This window comes from Hordeum vulgare, chromosome 5H, assembly GCF_904849725.1.
Source record: "Hordeum vulgare subsp. vulgare chromosome 5H, MorexV3_pseudomolecules_assembly, whole genome shotgun sequence".
NCBI classification, from domain to species: Eukaryota; Viridiplantae; Streptophyta; class Magnoliopsida; order Poales; family Poaceae; genus Hordeum; species Hordeum vulgare.
Genome location: NC_058522.1, coordinates 578,340,683 through 578,367,707, shown reverse-complemented (window position 1 = coordinate 578,367,707; position 27,025 = coordinate 578,340,683). Strand labels below are relative to the sequence as shown.

Here is a 27,025-nt window from a genome sequence, read left to right as displayed (position 1 = left end):
TGAGTTCCAAGGTGCAGATGTGTCACTCAACCATCTGGATTGCTTGAGATGAAAGAAGTTTTCACTTGGGCGTAGCTGCAACTGGTGACAGAGCCTGGAACAGAGTGTGGTGCAAGATGTCTGGTAGATGGGTGCAGTGGTAATGGTGTGAGCTTTCTTTTGTTTTTTGCCCCACTTTGCTTTCGTGTTTTCCCAAAGCACTGCTTGTTCCTTGCTTGCAGTTGCAGATAATGTTCCTGATGTGTTTTTGTGGGCTTTTTTTCCTTTGGTTCTTTCAAGCACTGTACTTTATTTACTTTCCCTAAAGAAAAAGCACATTGTACCTCTTCAAGCATAGACGCAAAGAGACCATTTCGCAAGCTGCGGCGCGTCTGGCATTTGGACATTGGAGATCATATTATCAGCTACGTCTTTAGGGTCACCTGCGTAGAAGAAAAGATAGCTAGACAAGTGAAGATACAGCACAGGAATTTGTGCATGCATTTAGTTTATTCGGTTTAGTGAAAGGAAAACGGTTTTCTGGTACGTACTAGAATTCTCAGGAATTTTAAAATCTCCACTAGTTAGTGGTAAGGTATTGAGAGTTGTTGGCAATCTGAATGAAATGAACAAGTAAGAAGACAAAATAATCAGAGTTAATTTGGGTGCTGTTATGTTATTAAAGATGCTAGTCCTGTATAAATTAAAAGATGTATGGTCGATCACCCGATTGCCCATCAATTTACGTCCCTTAATTAACACTCCTACTTACAAACACAAATTAATGGGCAGATCAGCAACACGGTAGCAGATAAATAAAAGAAATCACAGAGTGGCGTACCTCCAACCGTCCCTGCTTACACAAAATCGATTTACCCAAATTATAAATTCAATCAACTTACATATAGCCACCGTGGAAAGCTAAGACTCTCTCGAAACAGGCTTTCGCCCCGCTTTATAAATAAAGCAACAACTGAACCAAATACACAGCCGAATGATATAAGTTGATGAGGTGACCCTCTTACAACTCCGATCCCAAGATACACGGATCACATACACCGCAAGCGGCTATGCTACCGAAACAAAACAAAGCAAAGGAAGAACTGAGAACATGTCCACACTACGTCCTACTAGACCTAAACTCCATGACAACGCCCTCAAGAGGGAGAACGGCACAAAACATCGCCGCTGCCGAGTCCAAAATGAACAAAGGTCTTCACCTGGAACTCAGACACGGAGAAGAACACCACGACGACGTCTTCAAGAAGAGAATGGCGCCCAGAAATGTCACCGTCGTCAACACCAAAGCGCAGGGCTTTCGCCGGATAGCTCCCATGAGTGACCACGAGGCCTTCAGGAATAGCGCGATGGGTCCCGGGCCGCGGATCCGGATCAGGGTGCCGCCATTGCCAAGGAAAACGTACGCGCCCGAGCAACCCGCTTCTACGACTCCTGCTGCCCACACAACCAAGGGAAGTAGACACCACCTTCGCGATGGTGCCCGCTAGAGCGCCAACCATGCGGACCACCTTCTACGGCTGTCGCCCCGGCATCCATGCCACGAGACATCACTCACTGTCCATATCCCAGTGCACAGAACGCGACAGGAAAAGCCCGGCATCAGCCCAGGGCCCGGATCAACGCCACCACCTTAGGGGTGCCGATGCCTGCATGCCCCTCCAATCCCGGTGGATCGAAGGTAGTATGACCCATAGGGTGCTAAGGCCAAGCAGCCCCCATGCCCCAGATCCAACCGGATCTGGACGGTAGCCCGCACACACGCCGCCGCCATGGCCGAACCAAAGCAGATGCCGCACAACACCTAGGCCCCAGGCCATCGCCGCACCGCCACCACCTGGCCGCACCGCCACACCCGTAGGAATGTCGTTGCGCCACTGGGCCCCACAGCAGCCCAGCACCGCCGCCTGAAGGCCCGTCCCAGGCCGGCCCAACGGACGGAGGAGTAGGAGAACCCCGCCACCGTCGTGCCGACCGAGCTTTGCCCGCTTGCGCATGTCGGCAACCGTGGGGGTGGGAGGGAGGTGGGGGCGAGGGTCTGGCGAGTAGGGTTCCCTCTCCGTCGCTCGCTGGAGCAACGCGGGAGGGTCGGGGACCTCCCAACCAAAGTTGTCAGAATCGTGACTCAAGTCTTAGAATCTTACGATCTTAAGATCCGAACTACCCCCTTCGATTCTACGATTTTGCCCATAAAATCTAAGTTTCTACGATCCTAATAGTTATGATTCTACGATTCACGATCCTAGCAACGGAACTCCGATTCGATTCCGAATCGCGACTCCGAGAACTTTGCTCCCAACTCCACCGTGCTAATTCAAATTAATTTGAAGCACGGGTGAGTTCCAATTGCGCCTTTCTCTGTTGAAAGTTCTGGAAAGTTAAGACTCTAAACTCGCAAGTTCAATCTCTCCTAGTCCCACAAATTAAACAGGTCACGTTATGGAGAGATTAATTGGCCGGAGACGGGAGAGCGTGGTGAGTGGGTGACGCCGGCGGAGGAGCGCTCGCCACGCCGAACACATTGTGCGCCGGCCGAAGCTAGGGTTTGATTTGAGAAGACCAGACTCCAAAGTACAAAATGGATTGACAACTTGATTGATCCAGCCCTCCTCGTAAATCTTGTCAGGCCCGGATAACCGTTCATCAAAATCTACGGCCGGCGCGACACACCGACCATGGATTAATTCCATCATCAAAACTTAGTGCGTGCATGCGATCTGACCTCGCACTTTAAAAAACAAATCCATATACAGAAACAATAGATACACCTTCGACAAGTAGAGTTACTCGAGCCAATCAAAATAGGACAAAATTTAGTCAACCTAACGAGTCCATGTGCTACCTTATTTGCTTATCTATTACAATGAATTTGTCTTTGTCATCCCTGAAACCTGACAAGACTGTGCCCCTAACTTGATCATGGTCAAAGCATGTATCAACATTGAGTTTTACAAAAAAAAAAAACGAGGAACGATCCAAACCCACTTTTTTATTATCGCTCTAGTAGATGAACCAATAGCAAAGCTTGTTGTAAGGACGCGAGCGATCTGAGATACACTTTGGATTGCTTCATCATGAATCAGCTAAAGTCTTTCCCACACAAACAGTGGCGGAGCGTGACCATCAACCAACGGGGGATCAATTTCATATTGGCTCCAATCTACATCATCCATTTCATCTTCATCTTCCGGTTCATCATCATCAACTTGCTGTTGGCTTTGATCCACAAACTCTACCAATGCTAGAGAATTAGGAGTGGTGTGAGCTGATGGTTGTTCTTGTTCAACACTTTCCTGACCTCTCTTTCTTTTAAAAAATGATACCATTTTTTGTTGCTTCACCATTGTTACCTGACATAAAAATTCAAAAAACACTGTCACGGTGTCACCTCTTCTCTGAATCAGTACATGTCCAATACTACTAGAAAAAACATAGCTGAGTGTTTTTTCTTCAGTTGATTCTGGAACATACCTTGCTTGATCTCAAGATTCTGTCACTTGTTTTGTTTCAGTTGCAGTCTTTCTATGTCCTTCTACCGTTCTACGGTTCGACCTTCAGCAAGACAGCAATTGCAGAGCAGCAGAAGCAGTGATGCACAGCAGCTAGCCAGCCAGCCAGCGCCCAGGAGCAGCAGCTAGCAGGAGCCAGGAGGAGCGGCGCCCGACTGAAGCAGGAGGCGGCAGCAGCAGCAGCAGCAGGCGGCCGCCGCTCGGCGCGACGGCCCAGAGCGGCGTAGCCGCAGTGGCGGAAGGAGTACGACGTTGGTTGGCAACCACCAACCCGCGCCGGCGGGCCAGCTGACGGAGGCGGCGGTCCGGCACTCCGGCGAACGGCGGCGGCGGTTGGCACTGATGCGGCTGTCGAGTAAGACCTACAAGCAACAGAGAGATCGATTTGGGGGAAACAGAGAGTGTGTTCGTGGCGTGGGAGAGGTGTCGCTGTCCCTGTCGGTTGTGGGCTGGGCCGAATAGGATACTTAGTATAGTACTAGTAAGCTTTTAAATATTGACTCGACAAAAATGTGCGTGGTTAGGTGACACCGTGACAGTGGCTTGGATTTTTTTTTTGTATGGTTAGTTGATTTGGTTTAGGACGTTCGATGGAAAATGGACAGCCAGATCACCTTCTTGAACCTCCGGTCCCTTCTCTTCTTCTTTCGATCCGCTGCGCGCCTGCCGGTCCTCACCGCACCATCCTCTCCTCAACCGTGGCCCATCACCGTGTTGCCCCCCCCCCTCCCCCCGCACGCGCGTTCTGACGGAAATTCTCCCACAAAGCTGCACCACCGTCGTGCCCCCTCCCCATATGAACGATGTATATTGTGGTAGCCTTCCGGCAAGCCCCTTCCTTCCCTCCGGCCTCCCTCTGGTGAACTGATCAACTGACCCAAATTTAAATTACACCAGTATAAAATAAAGTGAAAAAACTTTTGTGTCCTCAACTTTAAATATACATAACCTGAACCTTGCAGTAAGCTGAAGCAGAATTCACGGTGACTCAACATGGTTTTGATTCGATAGAACTAGAAATGCATGCGCCCACAGTGTTTTGAGTATAATAGAACTATAGATACAAACTGGGCAGCTAAATGAGAAAGGTGCTTGGTAACTGAACTTAAAAAGCTTCTCAATATGTAAGATCCAGATATATAAATGCATGTGCTCACCTATTCGAATGTTGGAAACAATTATTACAGTAAAGTAGCAGACATGATTTACACTCTTTTGCAGAAAAAGAATGTTGGGACAATCATCATCCTTACACACCATGTAAAAAGGGTTTAGCCATGCCGACCTCCCCTACTTCAGCCCGCGAACCGCAGGAAGAAGCAGTCATTCGGGAGCATGACCCTTGGTTGTCACCGATGAACTTCCAGCAATAAATTATGGCAGAGTTTCAAACAAAAAAACTCTAAATATATTATGCCCGTTTGGTCTTTAAATGGGGAATGCTCCCTTGATCCTAACGGGGATGCAGCTGCATGATGATTCTCCATCTCTCACATGTTAAGACCATCGATGGGGTGGCAATGAAATCAGTAGGCTGAGGCTACAAGGAAAGCACGGGAGGAAGGATCTTCCCAATAGATTAGCATCGGTTAAGACAAGTAGGAAAGTTGCTTTTGCCCAGGTGATGTGCCATCAGCAGAATATGTCCAACGGCGCACCAGCTCCGAGTTATGCTCTGTCTCGGCCAAATGAACGCAGATGCGCTTCATAATACAGGAAACGGAAACACTTTCAGAAACCATGCTTCCAAGAAAGACTGACAGGCGGATGGAACATTTAAGAGGCAAATCCTCATTGACCTATGCAAATTGTAAACAACAAACATGTCAATTGTTACACACACAGCACACGCAACAAAGAAAGAAACAAAGATTTACAAAGAAGCACTTACCAGAAGATGAACTTAAGTTACTCTTCACATTATCCGCAGATGTCAATGCTCTGTTCATGTTATCTAAATAACCCTGTCCACAAACGATATAGTCTCAGTGTGACTAATATCAGCTCTCAACTGAATGGTCCAAAGATCTACCGTTGTATAATGATTATGTCAACTGAAAACATGAACCGAGTGACTCGAATATTATAGTCATCCTGGTTTTGGTGTACCTGGAGTATGCAAACTGCAGCAAATTTATCTGTCATTCTTTTTGTCTCAACTGGATCATTTAGTTTCTGAGGATTTAAAAGGGCTTCTACGTACTGGAGAAACAACATGGTTTGAGTGAAAAAGCAAGATCGATCAGAAAACTCCACAACCAAATACTTCAAAAACAGACATGGCAGTCATTTGCCCACAAAACAACCTAATAGCAGTCTTAGAAGAATAAAATGTATCTGATGGCGAAAACAGTATGCATGAACCATTTCCAAACCTGTAGAGTTTTGGGAACTAAATATGATTCAAGCCACAATATACTTAATGCCCCCAAAATTGGAGCATACTACTCGGAGAAAGAGGCATAAAGACTTTATCGAAATCATGATGACCCCAAAAAAAGACTTATGTTTCCCAACTCTTCAAGAAATTATGTAATGTGAGGATCACTTCAAAATTGAAAATGACACGAATTAACTTTCAAATTGTGAAGATAAATAAACATGACAACAATTGGACAATGTTCAGTCCCCTTTTGTGTTGATCATTTTGTATACGAGTATTCAATTACTGTCTAAAAAATAATCTAGTCATCCTGGAATATGTTTTATCTGCACATCTAATGTAGCTCCCAAAACAATCTAAACAAACGTGAAAGTTGACGCTAAAAAATTCAGCATCACCTGTAAAAATGATCTCTTGAGCACCATGAAGTCCACCGTCTAGATGCACATGCACCCTACGCTGCCCCTGAAGCCATTTAGCAGCTTGAGCACCTCGCTGTCCCGATCCTTGGTCACGCCGTCGTAGCCCACCTGGAGTGGTAGGAGCAGCTTCTGCAAGGCACCCACATGCGGCACCTCGACGCAGCACGTGCAGGCGTCAGTGTCCACTGGACGAGAGGCGAACTCCCTGGCCATGTGGGACACACGGAACATCTTCTTGACCAGCACCTGCACGACCAACCGGCATGACCAGCATGTGCGCACGAATGCATATTCTGTATTCAAGATAAAATGAAAGATAAAAACACAATACTGTAACACGAGAAGGGGAATATGGTCAATACACAATCACATAATTCTTACCAAGTCAGCAATTTCTTCCACTGGATTTTCTCTATTCAACAACTCAATCATTCACCCCCACTATCTAGAGCATTCCTCTTATCAATATAAGGAGCTCACATTCTCTTTTTCTCGTGCTGGCTATAATTTCTCTAGATACTATTCAAAACTAACCTACACCATACTAATCCAAATCTCTTCTCGTACCATATGCCAAATCCCTTCTCCCATGAATAGAGAATGTATAAGTTGTAAACCTCACCCAAGGAGTCAAATGTAGTGCGCAGAACAAGTGTGGTCACATTTTGGGTCGGTTTCTGTGCAAAACATCTAACAACGTTCTCAAACGCACTGATTTGATTTGGGCATGGTGTCATGAATGTATGCTAGGGTTTAGGGTTTACGGTTTAGTGGTAGTACCTGATCAGGGTCTCCGTCTTGTGCGTCGACCTCCCGTACACGTTCTGCGACATGTGCACGCCGGTCGCGTACGCGTTCCGCGCCTGGATCGCGTACTTGCGGTCGCGCCGGACCCTGGTTATCGAGTTGCGGAAGACAAACTTCTCAAATCCCCATTCCCTGCATCATCGATGGCATGTGCCCGTTAGTTCAGATTACACTGTTGTTATACCCTTATTTAGAATGGAAGATGAAATGCCGATTAGTCTGAAATGTAAAATCGACAACAAGGACAAAAACTATCTTCAAATTTATTTGTGGAACTTGGTATATATTGAGGATTAGGCTCAATTCATCTTTGTTTTCGGGCGGGTAGAAAGCAATGACCATTAATTGTGGAAGCAAATCATGCTGGAGAACAAAATGTATAAAAGCACTGATGTTTGTTTGTAGAACCAAATGATGCTTTCCTAATTTCAAATAAATAAATAAATAAATAATTTTTTTTCGAAAAGGAGGCGATGCCCCGGCCTCTGCATCGAGTGATGCATACAACCATTTTATTGCGAAACGAAATAGTCTGGAGCAGTACAAAATAGCGAGATAATTCAAGACACAGAAAAAGAGTTACATGGCGCTCAGACCGCCGAAAAACCGACTATATCCCACGGAGAGGCCAGACTAAAGTCCAATCCTATTAGCATGCCGCCATCCATATCGGTTGAAGATAACCTGAGCTGCCATCTCCCATCGGACACACCCAGTAACCAAAGGCTCCCTGGTTTCCACAGGAGTGAGTAAGGACCACGTGCGGATCAAGGCGGTAGAAGATGACCTGCAAAAAGTTAATGTGATGTACTCTGTTAAAAACTAGATCATTTCTGCAGTTCCATATCGCCCACAACATGGCACAAGTACCAATCCGAATTAGTTTGGCGTAAAGTACATTAACCCCATTTAGCCACGTCCCAAATAACATGTGAATGCTAGTAGGTGGAGTAATGTTGAAAGAAATCTGTAAGGAGCGCCATAATAATTTAGCCATAGGGCAATCCAGAAAGAGGTGTTTAATCGTCTCATGCGTCTGACAGAAGCTGCATCTTTTATTTTCTTTCCATTGTCTTTTAGCCAAGTTATCCTTAGTTAAAACAACTCCCTTGTGAACAAACCACATGAAGATTTTATCTTAAGGGGAACCTTGACCTTCCAAATATGCATGGACTTTGAAATAGGCGACGTATCAATAATATGGTCGTACATCGATTTCACTCAGAAAGTACCATTGGTAGTCAGCCTCCACCGAATACTATCTGGGAAATCAGACAGGGAAATATCCATCAGCCTTCTGACTAGATATAACCAACTAACCCATCTATTACCGATCAATGCTCTACGGAATTGAATGTTAAGAGGAGTGTGTCGTAACACTGCAGCAACGGAAGTCTGTTTTCGTTGTGCAATATTATATAGTTGCGGATACTGTAGAGCCAAAGGAAGCACGCCTAACCAAGTATCTTCCCAGAATCTAGTAATTTCACCATTACCAATGACGAATCTAGTTCTGTTAAAGAAAGCAGCCTTTGTCCTAATTAAACCTTTCCAAAAAGGTGAATCGGCCGGTCGCGCAGTGACTTGGGCTAAGGTTTTGTTCTGTAGATACTTGTTTTTTAAAATTTGTATCCACATCCCTTGCGATTCGACAGACAATCTGAATAGCCACTTGCTAAGCAGACATCTGTTCTTGACCTCTAAATTTTCGATCCCCAAACCTCCCTGATCCTTGGGTCTACAAATAATATCCCATCTAGCCAGTCTATATTTAGTCTTGACCTCGTCGCTCTGCCAGAAAAATCTAGATCGAAAGAAACCCAACCTAGACCCAATGGTGAAAGATGTTGGAGAACCAAATTTGCTAAAGTAATGACCTTTGGTTGTGAAACCTAATGATGCTTTATCTATGCAAAGAAATTTGTTCAGTGATGGAAGCTAGAGAACAAAAAGAGAAGGTGTCAACCGCCATGTTGCCCTAGAGGACTCAATTTGACCAAAGGAAATCTAACCGATTTTTAATTAAAAAGCGAGCAAGGTGAAATCAAGCAGCTCACTGCCCAATTGATCAACAAACTGCATAAACAAGTACCCTTTGAGAATGTTTGTTTGTTGGATTAAACAACACAACCAAGGTCCAACGGCTAAAATATATATCTGGGAATGCTACCAAACCGGCAGGACAAACTGTATTTCCTACCACCCTGAACCTGATACTACATCTGAAGCTAAATTTGGGAGGTGGCCTGACAGAGACCTCGCAATCATAAATATAAAATTAAATCGGGAATGGAAATCAAATCACGAACCTTGAGTAACCATTCCTCGGATTCTTGATGCAGAGCTTGGTGGACATGGGATTCTGCTCGAAGGTGAACTGCGTGTAGCCCGAGAGTTTGGCGAGCACCTGGTCCAGAGCCTGGCCGTCGGGCAGGTAGAGGTACTCGTCGACGTCGAAAAAGAAGGTCCAATTGGCGGCGTGCCGGTACCAGTGCAGGCAGTCGTTCACCACCAAGAACTGGTTGTAGTAGTAGTTGCCGAACTCGGCCTGCGCCCGGATGTCCTGCACCGTGACCCGCCCCGCCCTGATCCACGGCTCAGCACCGCCCTCACCTCCGGGCTGACGCCGCCGGCGTCGTGGAAGACGAAGTGCGACCTGGGCCCGAAGAAGTGCGCGTGGTACGCCATCCACTCGCGCATGCGGCTGGCGCTGAGGTTGCCATATAGAGAGAGAGGAGTGTTAGACTGTATAGTTATCTGTATCTATTGTAACGTATCCTTGATACACCATCTATAAATATATGTGATAGGTCATCCTTGGAGGGTTGAGCCAGTTCCCCCAAACCCTTCGTCTTACATGGCATCAGACTAGGTTAGGGTTTACGTCGCCACCGCCTCTCTCCTGGCCGCCGCCGCCGTCGCCCCGCCTCGGGCCGCCACCACTGTCGCGATCTCCTGTTCGCCGCCACCGTTGCACCGTCCCGGGCCGCCGCGGCTACCGCGCCCCTCCGGCCGCTGCGATGACGACCACCTCCATCGCTTCCGCCTCTGCCGGCTTCCTTCCGGCCTCCCTCGCTGTGCTCCTCTCTCGCCCTACTGACGCCGCTACGGTCGCTGCTCCGATTAGCACCCGCAGCGTCGGCTCTATCTTCTCGGCGGCTTCGTTTTCGCCACCGGCACCGGCTGCCGCACCTCCGGTGCCTGTGCTGCCATTGGTTCCCTCCTCAGGGACCCCCTCGGCGCCCGCTCCGGTCGCCGCCCTCTCGGCGCCGCTGGTCGCCGCCTCCACGACGCCCGCCATGGCGCCCTCCTTCGACGTCAACACCGCCCACCTGCCGCCGCCGATCGGTGCCTACGAGGCTTCGGCGGCTGTGACAGCGGCTGCTGCGGCGTATACGCCGCCTGCTGTCTTCACGCCGGGGAGTCTACCTGCGTCGTTCCAGTTCGGCCACCTCATCACCACCAAGCTATCTTCGGATAACTACGTGTTCTGGCGTGCGCAGGTTCTTCCACTTCTTGGGAGTCCTTACCTCCTCGGCTACGTCGACGGCTCCTATCTGTGCCCTCCTGCGGTCGTGGACAGCGTCAATGGACCCGTCTACAACCCGGCGCATCGCGTCTGGACAGGGCAGAACCAGGCGAACCTCTCGGCTATCCAGGGGTCGCTTACCCCGGAGGTTGCCGGGATGCTCGTCTTCGCCAAGACCTCTCACGAGGCCTGGACTATCCTGGAGCGCTCCTTCGCGTCGCAGTCACAGGCGCGTTCCAGTGCTCTCCGTCGCCAACTTGGCGAGTGCGAGAAGCTCGATGGCACGGCCACTGCCTTCTATCACAAGGTCAAGTCCATCACCGACACTCTGGCCTCCATTGGCCAGCCTCTCACCGACACCGAGTTCAACTCCTACATCGTCAACGGTCTTAACGAGGAGTATGATGGACTTGTGGAGATCATCAACGAGCGTGGCAACACGTCTCCGATGCCGGCGCACGAGCTCTACTCGCGCCTTCTTCTCACCGAGCAGCGCGTGGAGGCGCGCCGCACTCGGGGCCGAGGTCTTCCCTCGGCAAACGCCGCCTACAAGGCGGGTCGTGGCGGTCCTGGCCCTGGTGCCCACTCGGCCCCCTCGGGCAAGGGTCCCACCGTGCCGCTGCTCTCGCCCCCCCCCCCTCCTGCATCGTCCCCTGGGGGGGGTCGTCCTACCCGGGAGTGCCAGCTCTGTGGACGTGCGGGTCACTATGCCTCTAAGTGTCACCGCCGCTTCCAGAATAGTTTCCTTGGCCTCTACAACGACGGCAAGGACTCGCGCAACAATGAGCGTCCGGCGCAGTTGGCTGATAAGCCAGCACCTCGGGAGCAGCAGGGACACACGCAGTCCTATCCCGTCGACCCCCACTAGTACATGGACAGTGGGGCTACGGATCACCTCACCAGTGGGCTCGACAAGCTCCACTCTCGTGAGGCCTACCACGGCACCGACAAGGTTCACACCGCCAATGGAGTAGGTATGCGCATCTCTCATATTGGTCAAGCATCTCTTCTCACTAGCCATACAAATAGGAGTCTTGAACTTCGTAATGTCCTTCGAGTTCCTGCTGTGATGCGTAATCTCCTTTCAGTTCCTAAGCTTAATGCTGATAACAATGTTTTCTATGAATTTCACCCCTTTGATCTTTTTATTAAGGATTGGGCCACGAGGGACGTTCTTCTTAGCGGACGGCTATGCCAGGGTCTCTACCGTCTGGAGCATCCTGGCGTCTCTCGGGTTTTTAGTGGAGTGCGTGCTTTGCCGTCATAGTGGCATGCTCGCCTTGGTCATCCTGCCACTCCTATTGTCCGTCATATTTTGTGTCGTCATGAGCTTCCTAGCATGTCTAGTAATAAAGATGTAGCAGTGTGTGATGCTTATCAGCAAGGGAAGAGTCATCAACTTCCTTTTTCAACATCTAGTCGTGAGGTCAAACATCCTCTTGAACTTGTCTTTTCAGATGTATGGGGTCCTGTTCAGACTTCTACCAGTGGTCATAATTATTATGTCAGTTTCATTGATGCTTACACTCGCTTTACTTGGCTTTATCTTCTTAAGTGTAAATCTGATGTGTTCCATATAGTTGTTCGATTTCAAAACCATGTTGAACGCCTTCTCAAGCATAAGATTGTTCATGTGCAGTCAGATTGGGGTGGCGAATATCGCAACCTTGATTCCTTTTTCAGCTCGCTTGGGATCGCATCGTTTAGCATGTCCACATACACATTAGCAGAATGGTTCTGTCGAGCGTAAGCATCGTCATATTGTTGAGACTGGTCTTACTCTTTTGGCCCATGCATCTGTTCCTTTTCGGTTTTGGAGTGATGCCTTTACCACCGCATGTTTCCTCATCAACCATACTCCTACTCGTGTTTTAGACATGAAGACTCCTATCGAACTCCTTCTTAATGAACAACCTGATTATACCTTTTTAAGGTGTTTGGGTGTGCTTGCTGGCCACATTTACGCCCCTACAATAAACGTAAGTTGGAGTTTTGATCTAAGAAGTGTGTTTTTCTTGGCTATAGTTCTCTTCATAAAGGATACAAATGTCTTCATGTTCCCACAAATCGTGTCTATATATCTCGGGATGTTGTGTTTGATGAACATGTGTTTCCCTTTGCCAACTTACCTGTGTCCACCCATGAGTCGCCATCTATGCATCCATCCTCTCTTGCCTCTGACCAATTTGATGATGTCGCATATGCTCCTATTTTGTTACCTAACCATGGTGCAGGTGTTGGTAGAGGTGCTCGTCTTGAGCTCCTGGATGAGCCTCCAGCTGCACCGGCTGCTGCCGGTCGCGACGACCGCGGTTCCGTGGAGACGTCGGTTCGGTCGGCCTCCCTGCCGCCGGTCCGACCGGCCGACTCGCCTGCGCCAGGGCTGTCTCCGATGGCCTCTTGGCCCGAGTCACCCCAGGCGAGCCCTCGCCCCTCCTTGCCCGCGCGGCCGTCCTCGCCTGCGTCACCGCCGCTTCGTTCGTCGGCGCCGTCCAGCCCCTCGCCGGCTGGGCACCCTTCCCCGCCACCCAGCCCCTCGCCGGCTGGGTCGTCTTCACCGCCGCCCAGCCCCTCGCTGGTTGGGTCGTCTTCGCCGCCGCCCAGCCCCTCGCCAGCTGGCCCCTTGCCGGCTCTTGTGGTCTCTCGCCCACACACCCGCAGTCGAAGTGGTGTTGTGTGCCCTCTTAAGCGCACTGATGGCACTGTTGCGTGGTATGCCTCTTGCATGGCTGCTGCTCTTGCGGATCCGTCCTCGGAACCGCGTACGTACCAGGCTGCAATGACTATTCCTCATTGCAGAGAGGCTATGGATCAGGAGTATCACGCTCTTCTTCGCAATGAGACGTGGACTCTTGTTCCTCCACCACCTCGGGTCAACGTCATTGATTCTAAATGGGTCTTCAAGGTGAAAAAGCATTCTGATGGGTCTATTGAGCGCTACAAAGCGCGTCTTGTTGCCAGGGGATTCCGGCAGCGCTATGGTCTTGATTATGAGGACACTTTCAGCCCTGTGGTCAAACCTACTACTATCAGGCTTCTTCTGTCACTTGCAGTTACTCGAGGTTGGTCTCTCCGTCAGCTTGATGTGCAGAATGCTTTTCTTCATGGCTTATTGGAGGAGGAGGTTTATATGCGACAACCTCCTGGTTTTCCTGATCCTGATTGTCCTGATTATCTATGTCGTCTTACCAAAGCACTCTATGGTCTCAAGCAAGCCCCTCGTGCCTGGCATGCCCGCCTTGCAACAACTCTTCGTACTCATGGTTTTGCACCGTCTACTGCTGATTCATCATTATTTCTTCTCCAGAAACCTGAGGTCACTATGTACTTGCTGGTTTATGTAGATGATATCATTCTGCTCAGTTCTTCACAGTTTGCTGCTGACGCCCTTGTTCGTGCTCTTGGTACTGATTTTGCTGTCAAAGATCTTTGGAGACTTCACTACTTTCTGGGTGTGGAAGTGGCTCCTCGGGCTGATGGTCTTGTTATGACACAAAAGAAGTATTCCTTAGACTTGTTGCAGCGAGCTGGGATGCTTAAGTGCAAGACGACCACTACGCCTATGTCTACCACTGACAAGATCACTGCTGTTGATGGTGAGCTTCTGTCCTCTGCTGATGCTACTATGTACAGGAGTATTGTTGGTGGTCTTCAGTATCTGACAATCACGAGGCCAGATATCTCCTTCGCAGTCAACAGAGTTTGTCAGTATCTTCATGCACCCCGTGACACTCATTGGTCTGTTGTTAAGCGCATCTTGCGCTATGTGCGACTTACAGTGTCTCACGGGCTTCACCTTCGGCCGAACCCTACTGGGGTGCTCTCAGCGTATTCTGATGCGGATTGGGCTGGCAGTCCGGATGACAGGCGATCCACGGGGGGCTATGTTGTGTTCTTTGGCTCCAACTTGATCGCCTGGAGTGCTCGAAAACAGGCTACTGTGTCACGTAGCAATACTGAAGCTGAATATAAGGTTGTGGCCAATGCCACTGCAGAGCTCATATGGGTACAATCTTTGCTTCAGGAATTAGGGATTTCCCAACCGCAGCCTCCTATACTTTGGTGTGATAACATCGGTGCTACATATCTCTCGGCGAATCCGGTATTCCATGCTCGAACAAAACACATCGAAGTTGACTATCACTTTGTGAGGGAACGTGTTTCTCAGAAGCTATTACAGATCAAGTTCATCTCTTCAAAGGATCAACTTGCAGACATCTTCACCAAGCCATTGCCTCTACCACAGTTTGAGGCCTGTAGGCGCAATCTTACTCTCCTAGATTCCTTAGGAAGTAGTTAAGATTGAGGGAGGGTGTTAGACTGTTTAGTTATCTGTACCTATACGTGTATATTGTAACGTATCCTTGGTACACCATCTATAAATATATGTGATAGGCCACCCCTAGAGGGTTGAGCCAGTTCCCCCAAACCCTTCGTCTTACAAGGAGCCGCGGTAGAGGTAGTCGTGCTGGAACGGCGGGCTAAAGATGGACTCGTCGTAGGAGCCCGGCGCCTCCTCGAGCGTGACGAAGCGCTCGTACCTGCGGGAGGCGGTGGAGTAGTAGGCGTGGACGAGCAGCTTGCCGCCGGCGTTGGCCGCGTTAGGGTTGGCGGGGAAGGTGCAGTTGACGACGACGGTGGTGTAGACACGGCCGTACCCCCAATCCGGGAGGATCTTATAGGCCTTCGTCCGGACGGTGCGCGGCGCCGGGTCGGCGGCGCTCGGGTTGGGCTGCCACTCGCACTTGAAGTAGGGGGTGCCGAACACGTGGGTGGGCTTGGACGCCAGCCCCACGACGGCGAACGTCCACGGCCCGCCCCGATACGCACTCATATGCACGAACAGCGCCGCCGCGCTGCCGTACGGACGGAGCACCCGCTTGTTCGGGTCGTCCGGGCGCACGACCGCGTTGTCGGACGGACAGGGCACCAGCCTTTTCGGCTCCTCCACCCGTGCCACCGTGTTGCCGGACGGCCGGGGCACCGGCCTTTTCGGTTCCTCCGCCCGCGCCACCGCGCTTACATGCGGTCGAGGGAACACCGGTTTGTTCGGCTCCTTCGCGCGCGCCGCCGCGCTTTCGTGCGGCCGAGTGAGCAACGGCTTGTTCGGGTTTTCCAGCCATGCCTCCGCGCTTACGTCGTGGCTGAGTGGGGGAGAGGCGGCGGGCGGGGCGAGCAGGCGGAGGGGCGGGGCTGAGCGGGGGAGAGGTGGCGGGCAGGGTGAGCAGGCGGAGGTCGGGGCTAAGCAGGGGAGAGGCGGCGGGCGGGGCGAGCAGGCGAAGGTCGGGGCTGAGCAGGGGAGAGGCGGCGGGCGGGGCGAGCAGGCGAAGGGGCGGGGCTGAGCGGGGGAGAGGCGGCGGGCGGGGCGAGCAGGCAACGGGCGGGGCGAGCGGGTGTGTGCGGAGAGGGGAGGGGAGAGGAGGCGGGGTTGAGCGGTTTACTCGGCGAAGAGAACGTGCGAGGTGTAGCCACTCGTGGGGCTTCCCCGCTTCGCGGTGTTAACTAAGGATGTGTTAACAAAGGATTTCGTTAACAACGAGTTTAGACCATTGATTGTATGATTAGACGGTTCAGATCTTAAGTTGGATCTGCCCTCTCATGCTTTTAATAGTAGGGATAATAAAAAATCGATTTTGTAAGGGGGGGTCGTAGCCCCGTTTGCCCTCCAAGAGGCTCCGCCAGTGCCTAGTAGCTAGTAACTAGAGGCAAATAAACTACTCGCTCCGTCTCATAATATTAAAAAAAAATTATATTAAACTAGTGTCACAACACTTTTATATCACTAGTAATTGTGCACGTGCACTGCACGTGTTGATTAACAACATTGTTAATTAGTACAACTTGTGCTATCAAAATTGTCCATCTAGGGTCTCTGTTGACACTCAGAATAACTGTAAGAGCTATCAGAATTGTCCATCTACAACTTGTGCATTCTCACATGATATTGTAAAATATTTATGTGTTCTAAAAATGTTTCTGTTCAGAGAATTTACAATATCCTATAGTCTTACAAATGGTTGCATCAGAGAATTGACAATGATCACCATCTTCTGGCAACTCATCATCTTCACGTGAGTTGGTTCCTATACGAGCAAGAACACGTAGTTCATGCTTTCGGCGTCTTTCACCAATCTCATCTCGCTTTGGAATGTCATCATCACCAGAAACAAACTGAAATGATGGCTAGAAGAGAAAAAGGGTTAGGAATAGCTACAGCCATTGCAACAACCGATACACAAAGCACAAGCGCATGTTAAAAGGGTGGATTTAGTTTTGTAGATGAACAATAGTCAGCAATTGTAAATTCATCAAGCATTTCAGAGAATAATATCTTTGATAAGACAAGAGTAATGAGGTTTGTGTTGATTAACAACATTGTTAATTAGTACATCTTGTGCTATCAAAATTGTCCATCTAGGGTCTCTGTTGACACTCAGAATAACTGTAAGAGCTATCACAATTGTCCATCTACAACTTGTGCATTCTCACATGATTTTGTAAAATATTTCTGTGTTCTAAAAATGTTTTCTGTCCAGAGAATTTACAATATCCTATAGTCTTACAGATGGTTGCATCAGAGAATTGACAATGATCCTCGTCGAAATAATACATCCACAAGCAAACTAATCAGCTTGTGAATGAAATTTGCCATCACTTTCATCATAAAGTTACCCAAAGGTTGAACCAACATAGCAGCACACACCCTAAAGAGAAAAAATGTCGAACACATACCATGAAGAACTCATGTGTTCAGATGCACTTAGTGCTGAGGAGGGAGGCCTGATTGGATGCAAATATCCAGGCGATCCCCTTCGGTAAGGAGATTCAGGATTTGGTCATCCCAGCTCCACGTGAGATGTAACCATCCAGTACCAGCACTGCTCACAAGAAAGTCATATAATTTAATGAAGTAACTTTATGTGTCTTAATAATATAATTATGACTCATCTCTCCTGAACAAATACGTAATTGATCAAGTAAAAGGCATAAAATACTCAACATCACTTTTAACAGCATGAAAAACGGAAAAGAAACACCACAAAATTGAGCCTAAATGATATGACAAGTCGCACCTTTATTTAGTTCCTCAATCATTATTTTAAATGCCTCAGCTGTAGTGTCTTCACATTCTTTGTAAGAGGTTTCTAAAGAAATACATCAAATTTTACAGAATAACAATCCAAAAATTTAGTAATAACTATTTCAATCAGAGCCTCATTTGACCGTACATAACCAGAGCTCTCATCTTCTTGGCGAGCTATATATATAATATCTAATAAAAAAACAGTCACTTGTAGGAAATATCTGTAAAGGCAGTCATAAGATGAATCTGGTACCAGAAAACTACAAATCACTTGTAGGAAATGGTCGGGCAGGTGTATTCGACACCGAATAATCATTGAATATACATACTCCAAAAGTCTGCAACCTGTAATAACACACTCGAGTTACACATTATGAAGACGAAGTGCATAGGTTCAATCTGAACAAATCATTTCCCTGAAAGATAAATCGTGGAAAGTACATGGAGTATGGACATAGGATTTATCTCTTAGCAACTCCTTTTGATATGTAAAAGAAAAAAATCCTTCATTATGCTTTAGGACATGCAGTAACCAAAAACTATTGATCAGGCAGTGCCCATTTTGATACTCGCATGCTGGCCTAAGATGACATTTAATTGATCCATGAATAATATCCAGATCCCATATTTCTTTGAATAGAAAAATATACTATAGCCACGAAATGTACATTGAGTGCTCTTATAGAAATGCATCTCTAATTAGTTACTCCATCCATAAAGAAATATAAGAGCGTTTAGATCACTAAAGTAGTTATCTAGATGCTCTTATATTTCTTTACAGAGGGAGTACAGTACTTCTGTTGCTATGAATTCATCTGTAATGCAAATTGTTCTCTGAATGTTTTCCTGTTCTGTTGCTACAAATTTTATATATTTAGCTTCACACCTTTAACACTGTCTAATCCCCCTTATGCAGCCTGATGGACAGATGCCCGGTGACAAGACCGTTGGGGGAGGTGATGATGCTTTCAACACCTTCTCTTTTTGTCAACTTTTTTCCAACAATGCTAGTCAACTTTTTTTGTCAAAATGTTGTGCCATGCTTTGAATCTTGCTGCTTTGTTAGTGTTTGTAATCTTTCTATTATGTTGTTCCAGAACAGCCTTTGTGCTATTATGTGTCATGTTAACAGAATGATATCTTCCATCAAGTGCATAAATATAAGTCTTTTTAGACATTCCAATAAGGTACTACATACAGATAAAATGAGTAAATCTACACTCTAAAATATGTCTATATACATCCGTATGTAGTCTAATAGTGTAATCTCTAAAAAGACTTATATTTAGGAACGGAGGGAGTATTATTCCAGTGGTTTATATCTCTTTCACTTTTTGTATGGAAGATGTGCCGGCTATGGTGCTACCATACCAAGTGGTGGGCGATCTAATAGAAAGGTCCACTCGGTGACCTCTTTCATGTCGATGAATGACACTTGTACAAAACCCTTGCTGAGTACAATTGTTTGCCTGCAAACGAATTATAACTGAAGGCCTCATCTTTGTCCAGGAGCACGGTTCTTTGCTGATGCTCGTTCACACTACGATATGTTTGGTAAAAGAAGGCCAGGTGATCAAGAGTTCAGGAAAGCTTGGCAGGAGAATGTTGACGAGGAGGACTGCCTATGGACTGCCAGTGAGGACGAGGATGAGGAGAAAGAGGACGATGCAAAAATGGAGAGGGAAATGAAGAAAGTGAAGAAGCAAGCCAAGGAAAATGCAAACCTTATTGATGGTGATGACAGTGATGAGTTAAGAAGTATATGCCCTCAGAGCGATGAAGAAGATATGACTCTCTGGAGTGGCAGTGAAGAGGACGATCACAATGATATCCCTACCGAGCCACATCCCAATGAACGCAGTGACTCATATATAGATAAGGTGTTTGAATTTGATGAGACGCCTAAATATCGCACAATCTCTGAGCTGTTAAAAGCCGAGAAGGAACCACCAGAGCTCTAGCCTGTTGGAGCCGACCGGAGCTTCTCTTCTTGAACCTGCAGGCCGTCTCTCTGCAGCTAACTAATGAACAAGAAAGACAATGGTATTTGGTGGCCGGCCGCACAAACAGCCTCAGCCTTTTCGTGTATATTTCCTTGACTGGCTCAACTGGAACACAACGGATTACATGGCAGTCTTATAGCCCAGCTAAACCAATGCCTGAGCAACCCACTCCAGCAACTTACGCGCACGCACGCGTGAACTCCACGCCAGGCTTCGCTCGCATGATCCGCATGCAACCCACGTCTTGGTCAGCCATTTGCTCCTCCACAAGACCCGGCCAAGCCTCCAGGCATCTAGCCTACAGATACTAAAAGACTAACGAACACATGCAGCTTCACATCTCGCTGTTATAGGCCTACTACTACAACCACGAGCACACAGACGCTACACATGTACGCACATAAGTACACGATCATGACCCAGCCTGCGGACCCGATCAGACGCACCGACGTCGGTCGCACCGTCACGGACCCGACCTGACGCACTGACGCCGGTCGCACCGTGCTCCGTCACGACTTATTTCCAACAATCACCCCCTATGTCGTGACCTAGAGCAGCGCCAGCCCGATGTCGTCGTCGAACACCGCGACAAGCGCGTGCTCCGCCGCCTCCGCCTGAAGTTGCCTCAGGCACTCCTGCCGGAAATGTCCACGCTGGCCACAGTTGTAGCAGCGCCCACGGCCTCCTCGTCGCTTTGCTGCACCGCCTGACGCCGTGCTGCCCGTGACGTCATCATCGTGGTCGAAGCCGCCGTCGTGCTGACGTCGCCTTGCCGCCCATTGAGCCGCCGTGAGTAGGAGTTGGTCACCGCCACGTCCGCCATTGTCCTGATTGCGCCGCCTCGTCCGCTCCTCGAACGCCTTCAGCCGGCCGAGCGCCTCCTCGAACGGCATCTTGTCGACGTCGCAGAATTGCTCAATTCCGGCCACCGCTGCGTACAGCCGGTCCGGCGCGGTGTCGAGCAGTTTCTTCACCATGGTCGCGTCGTCGAGCGTCGCTCCGAGGGCCGCGTACCTTGCTGCCATGCCGCTGATCCTTCCGGCGTACGCGTCCAGCTCGTCGCCGTCCTCCATGCGTAGGCGATCGAACTCACCGCGGAGAGTGGAGAGTCGCGCCGCCCTCACCCGATCCGCACCGACGAACCGCGTCTTTAGGCTCGCCCACAGCTCCGCCGCCGTCTTCTTCGACGACACCTGCAGCAGGATGTCTTCGGAGAGCACTCCGAGGAGGTATGCCCTCACCGGCTTGTCCTTCTTCGCGATGACCGCCGCCGCCGGGTCCCCCGCCGGAACCACCGCTTCCCACAGCCCTTGCGCGTCGAGGTTCGCCTCCACCTTGATCGCCCACACGATCTAGTTGTCACCGGTGAGCATCGGCACGGGGAACGACACCGTGCTCCCTCCAGCGTCGTACGGGACGAGGGCCATGGCCGTCGATAGGATCGCAATGAAGCTCTTTATACCAATTGTTGGAGCCGACCGGAGCTTCTCTTCTTGACCCTGCAGGCCGTCTCTCTCTAGCTAAGTAATGAACAAGAAAGACAATGGTATTTGGTGGCCGGCCGCACAAACAGCCTCAGCCTTTTCGTGTATATTTCCTTGACTGGCTCAACTGGAACACAACGGATTACATGGCAGTCTTATAGTCCAGCTGAACCAACGCCTGAGCAACCCACTCCAGCGACTTACGCGCACGCACGCGTGAACTCCACGCCAGGCTTCGCTCGCATGATCCGCATGCAACCCACGTCTTGGTCAACCATTTGCTCCTCCACAAGACCCGGCCAAGCCTCCAGGCATCTAGCCTACAGATACTAAAAGACTAACGAACACATGCAGCTTCACATCTCGCTGTTATAGGCCTACTACTACAACCACGAGCACACAGACGCTACACATGTACGCACATACGTACACGACCATGACCCAGCCTGCGGACCCGACCAGACGCACCGACGTCGGTCGCACCGTCACGGACCCGACCTGGCGCACTGACGCCGGTCGCACCGTGCTCGTCACGACTTATTTCCAAAAATCACCCCCTACGTCGTGACCTAGAGCAGCGCCAGCCCGACGTCGTCGTCGACCGCCGCGACAAGCGCGTGCTCCGCCGCCTCCGCCTGACGTGGCCTCAGGCACTCCTGCCGGAAATGTCCACGCTGGCCACAGTTGTAGCAGCGCCCACGGCCTCCTCGTCGCTTTGCTGCACCGCCCGACGCCGTGCTGCCCGCCCCGTCATCATCGTGGTCGAAGCCGCCGTCGTGCTGGCGTCGCCTTGCCGCCCATTGAGCCGCCATGAGTAGGAGTTGGTCACCGCCACGTCCGCCATTGTCCTGAGTGCGCCGCCTCGTCCGCTCCTCGAACGCCTTCAGTCGGCCGAGCGCCTCCTCGAACGGCATCTTGTCGACGTCGCAGAATTGCTCAATTCCGGCCACCGCTGCGTACAGCCGGTCCGGCGCGGTGTCAAGAAGTTTCTTCACCATGGTCGCGTCGTCGAGCGTCGCTCCGAGGGCCGCGTACCTTGCTGCCATGCCGCTGATCCTTCCGGCGTACGCGTCCAGCTCGTCGCCATCCTCCATGCGTAGGCGATCGAACTCACCGCGGAGAGTGGAGAGTCGCGCCGCCCTCACCCGATCCGCACCGACGAACCGCGTCTTTAGGCTCGCCCACAGCTCCGCCGTCGTCTTCTTCGACGACACCTGCAGCAGGATGTCTTCGGAGAGCGCTCCGAGGAGGTATGCCCTCGCCGGCTTGTCCTTCTTCGCGATGACCGCCGCCGCCGGGTCCTCCGCCGAAACCACCGCTTCCCACACCCCTTGCGCGTCGAGGTTCGCCTCCACCTTGATCGCCCACACGATGTAGTTGTCACCGGTGAGCATGGGCACGGGGAACGACACCGTGCTCCCTCCGGCATCGTACGGGACGAGGGCCATGGCCGCCGATAGGATCGCAACGAAGCTCTGTATACCAATTGTTGGAGCCGACCAGAGCTTCTCTTCTTGAACCTGCATGCCGTCTCTCTGCAGCTAACTAATGAACAAGAAAGACAATGGTATTTGGTGGCCGGCCGCACAAACAGCCTCAGCCTTTTCGTGTATATTTCCTTAACTGGCTCAAGTGGAACACAACGGATTACATGGCAGTCTTATAGCCCAGCTGAACCAACGTCTGAGCAACCCACTCCAGCGACTTACGCGCACGCACGCGTGAACTCCACGCCAGGCTTCGCTCGCATGATCCGCATGCAACCCACGTCTTGGTCAACCATTTGCTCCTCCACAAGACCCGGCCAAGCCTCCAGGCATCTAGCCTACAGATACTAAAAGACTAACGAACACATGCAGCATCACATCTCGCTGCTATAGGCCTACTACTACAACCACGAGCACACAGACGCTACACATGTACGCACATACGTACACGACCATGACCCAGCCTACGGACCCGACCAGACGCACCGACGTCGGTCGCACCGTCACGGACCCGACCTGGCGCACTAACGCCGGTCGCACCGTGCTCGTCACGACTTATTTCCAACAATCACCCCCTACGTCGTGACCTAGAGCAGCGCCAGCCCGACGTCGTCGTCGACCGCCACGACAAGCGCGTGCTCCGCCGCCTCCGCCTGACGTGGCCTCAGGCACTCCCGTCGGAAATGTCCATGCTGGCCACAGTTGTAGCAGCGCCCACGGCCTCCTCGTCGCTTTGCTGCACCGCCCGACGCCGTGCTGCCCGCGCCGTCATCATCGTGGTCGAAGCCGCCGTCGTGCTGGCGTCGCCTTGCCGCCCATTGAGCCGCCGTGAGTAGGAGTTGGTCACCGCCACGTCCTCCATTGTCCTGAGTGCGCCGCCTCATCCGCTCCTCGAACGCCTTCAGTCGGCCGAGCGCCTCCTCGAACGGCATCTTGTCGACGTCGCACAATTGCTCAATTCCGGCCACCGCTGCGTACAGTCGGTCCGGCACGGTGTCGAGCAGTTTCTTCACCATGGTCGCGTCGTCGAGCGTCGCTCCGAGGGCCGCGTACCTTGCTGCCATGCCGCTGATCCTTCCGGCGTACGCGTCCAGCTCGTCGCCGTCCTCCATGCGTAGGCGATCGAACTCACCGCGGAGAGTGGAGAGTCGCGCCGCCCTCACCCGATCCGCACCGACGAACCGCGTCTTTAGGCTCGCCCACAGCTCCGCCGCCGTCTTCTTCGACGACACCTGCAGCAGGATGTCTTCGGAGAGCGCTCCGAGGAGGTATGCCCTCGCCGGCTTGTCCTTCTTCGCGATGACCGCCGCCGCCGGGTCCTCCGCCGGAACCACCGCTTCCCACAGCCGTTGCGCGTCGAGGTTCGCCTCCACCTTGATCGCCCACACGGTGTAGTTGTCACCGGTGAGCATCGGCATGGGGAATGACACCGTGCTCCCTCCGGCGTCGTACGGGACGAGGGCCATGGCCGCCGATAGGATCGCAACGAAGCTCTGTATACCAATTGTTGGAGCCGACCGGAGCTTCTCTTCTTGAACCGGCATACCGTCTCTCTGCAGCTAACTAATGAACATGAAAGACAATGGTATTTGGCGGCCGGCCGCACAAACAGCCTCAGCCTTTTCATGTATATTTCCTTGACTTGCTCAACTGGAACACAACGGATTACATGGCAGTCTTAGAGCCCAGCTGAACCAACGCCTGAGCAACCCACTCCGGCGACTTACGCGTACGGACGCGTGAACTCCACGCCAGTCATCGCTCGCATGATCCGCATGCAACCCACGTCTTGGTCAACCATTTGCTCCTCCACAAGACCCGGCCAAGCCTCCAGGCATCTAGCCTACAGATACTAAAAGACTAACGAACACATGCAGCTTCACATCTCGCTGCTATAGGCCTACTACTACAATCACGAGCACACAGACGCTACACATGTACGCACATACGTACACGACCATGACCCAGCCTGCGGACCCGACCAGACGCACCGACGTCGGTCGCACCGTCACGGACCCGACCTAGCGCACTGACGCCGGTCGCACCGTGCTCCGTCACGACTTATTTCCAACAATCACCCCCTACGTCGTGACCTAGAGCGGCGCCAGCCCGACGTCGTCGTCGACCGCCGCGACAAGCGCGTGCTCCGCCGCCTCCGCCTCACGTGGCCTCAGGCACTCCCGCCGGAAATGTCCACACTGGCCACAGTTGTAGCAGCGCCCACGGCCTCCTCGTCGCTTTGCTGCACCGCCCGACGCCGTGTTGCCCGTGCCGTCATCATCGTGGTCGAAGCCGCCGTCGTGCTGACGTCGCCTTGCCGCCCATTGAGCCGCCGTGAGTAGGAGTTGGTCACCGCCACGTCCGCCATTGTCCTGATTGCGCCGTCTCGTCCGCTCCTCGAACGCCTTCAGCCGGCCGAGCGCCTCCTCGAACGGCATCTTGTCGACGCCGCAGAATTGCTCAATTCCGGCCACCGCTGCGTACAGCCGGTCCGGCGCGGTGTCGAGCAGTTTCTTCACCATGGTCGCATCGTTGAGCGTCGCTCCGAGGGCCGCGTACCTTGCTGCCATGCCGCTGATCCTTCCGGCGTACGCGTCCAGCTCGTCGCCGTCCTTCATGTGTAGGCGATCGAACTCACCGCGGAGAGTGGAGAGTCGCGCCGCCCTCACCCGATCCGCACCGACGAACCGCGTCTTTAGGCTCGCCCACAGCTCCGCCGCCGTCTTCTTCGACGACACCTGCAGCAGGATGTCTTCGGAGAGCGCTCCGAGGAGGTATGCCCTTGCCGGCTTATCCTTCTTCGCGATGACCGCCGCCGCCGGGTCCTCCGCCGAAACCACCGCTTCCCACAGCCCTTGCGCGTCGAGGTTCGCCTCCACCTTGATCGCCCACACGGTGTAGTTGTCACCGGTGAGCATCGGCACGGGGAACGACACCGTGCTCCCTCTGGCGTCGTACGGGACGAGGGCCATGGCCGCCGATAGGATTGCAACGAAGCTATGTATACCAATTGTTGGAGCCGACCGGAGCTTCTCTTCTTGAACCTGCATACCGTCTCTCTGCAGCTAACTAATGAACAAGAAAGACAATGGTATTTGGTGGCCGGCCGCACAAACAGCCTCTGTCTTTTCGTGTATATTTCCTTGACTTGCTCAACTGGAACACAACGGATTACATGGCAGTCTTATAGCCCAGCTGAACCAACGCCTGAGCAACCCACTCCAGCGACTTACGCGCACGCACGCGTGAACTCCACGCCAGGCTTCGCTCGCATGATCCGCATGCAACCCACGTCTTGGTCAACCAGTTGCTCCTCCACAAGACCCGGCCAAGCCTCGAGACATCTAGCCTACAGATACTAAAAGACAAACGAACACATGCAGCTTCACATCTCGCTGCTATAGGCCTACTACTACAACCACGAGCACACAGACGCTACACATGTACGCACATACGTACACGACCATGACCCAGCCTGCGGACCCGACCAGACGCACCGACGTCGGTCGCACCGTCACGGACCCGACCTGGCGCACTGACGCAGGTCGCACCGTGCTCCGTCACGACTTATTTCCAACAATCACCCCCTACGTCGTGACCTAGAGCAGCACCAGCCCGACGTCGTCGTCGACTGCCACGACAAGCGTGTGCTCCGCCGCCTCCGCCTGACGTGGCCTAAGGCACTCCTGCCGGAAATGTCCACGCTGGCCACAGTTGTAGCAGCGCCCACGGCCTCCTCGTCGCTTTGCTGCACCGCCCGACGTCGTGCCGCCCGCACCGTCATCATCGTGGTCGAAGCCGTCGTCATGCTGACGTTGCCTTGCCGCCCATTGAGCCGCCGTGAGTAGGAGTTGGTCACCGCCACGTCCGCCATTGTCCTGATTGCGCCGCCTCGTCCGCTCCTCGAACGCCTTCAGCCGGCCGAGCGCCTCCTCGAACGGCATCTTGTCGACGTCGCAGAATTGCTCAATACCGGCCACCGCTGCGTACAGCCGGTCCGGCGCGGTGTCGAGCAGTTTCTTCACCATGGTCGCGTCGTCGAGCGTCGCTCCGAGGGCCGCGTACCTTGTTGCCATGCCGCTGATCCTTCCGGCGTACGCGTCCAGCTCGTCGCCGTCGTCCATGCGTAGCCGATCGAACTCACCGCGGAGAGTGGAGAGTCGCGCCGCTCTCACCCGATCCGCACCGACGAACCACGTCTTTAGGCTCGCCCACAGCTCCGCCGCCGTCTTCTTCGACGACACCTGCAGCAGGATGTCTTCGGAGAGCGCTCCGAGGAGGTATGCCCTCGCCGGCTTGTGCTTCTTCGCGATGACCGCC

General features: G+C 51.8%; 1 pseudogene; it reads right to left on the bottom strand.

Moving 5' to 3' along the window:
* Positions 1–7,006: 7,006 nt before the first annotated feature.
* LOC123397409 lies at positions 7,007–16,694 on the bottom strand (annotated as a pseudogene).
* Positions 16,695–27,025: the final 10,331 nt, after the last annotated feature.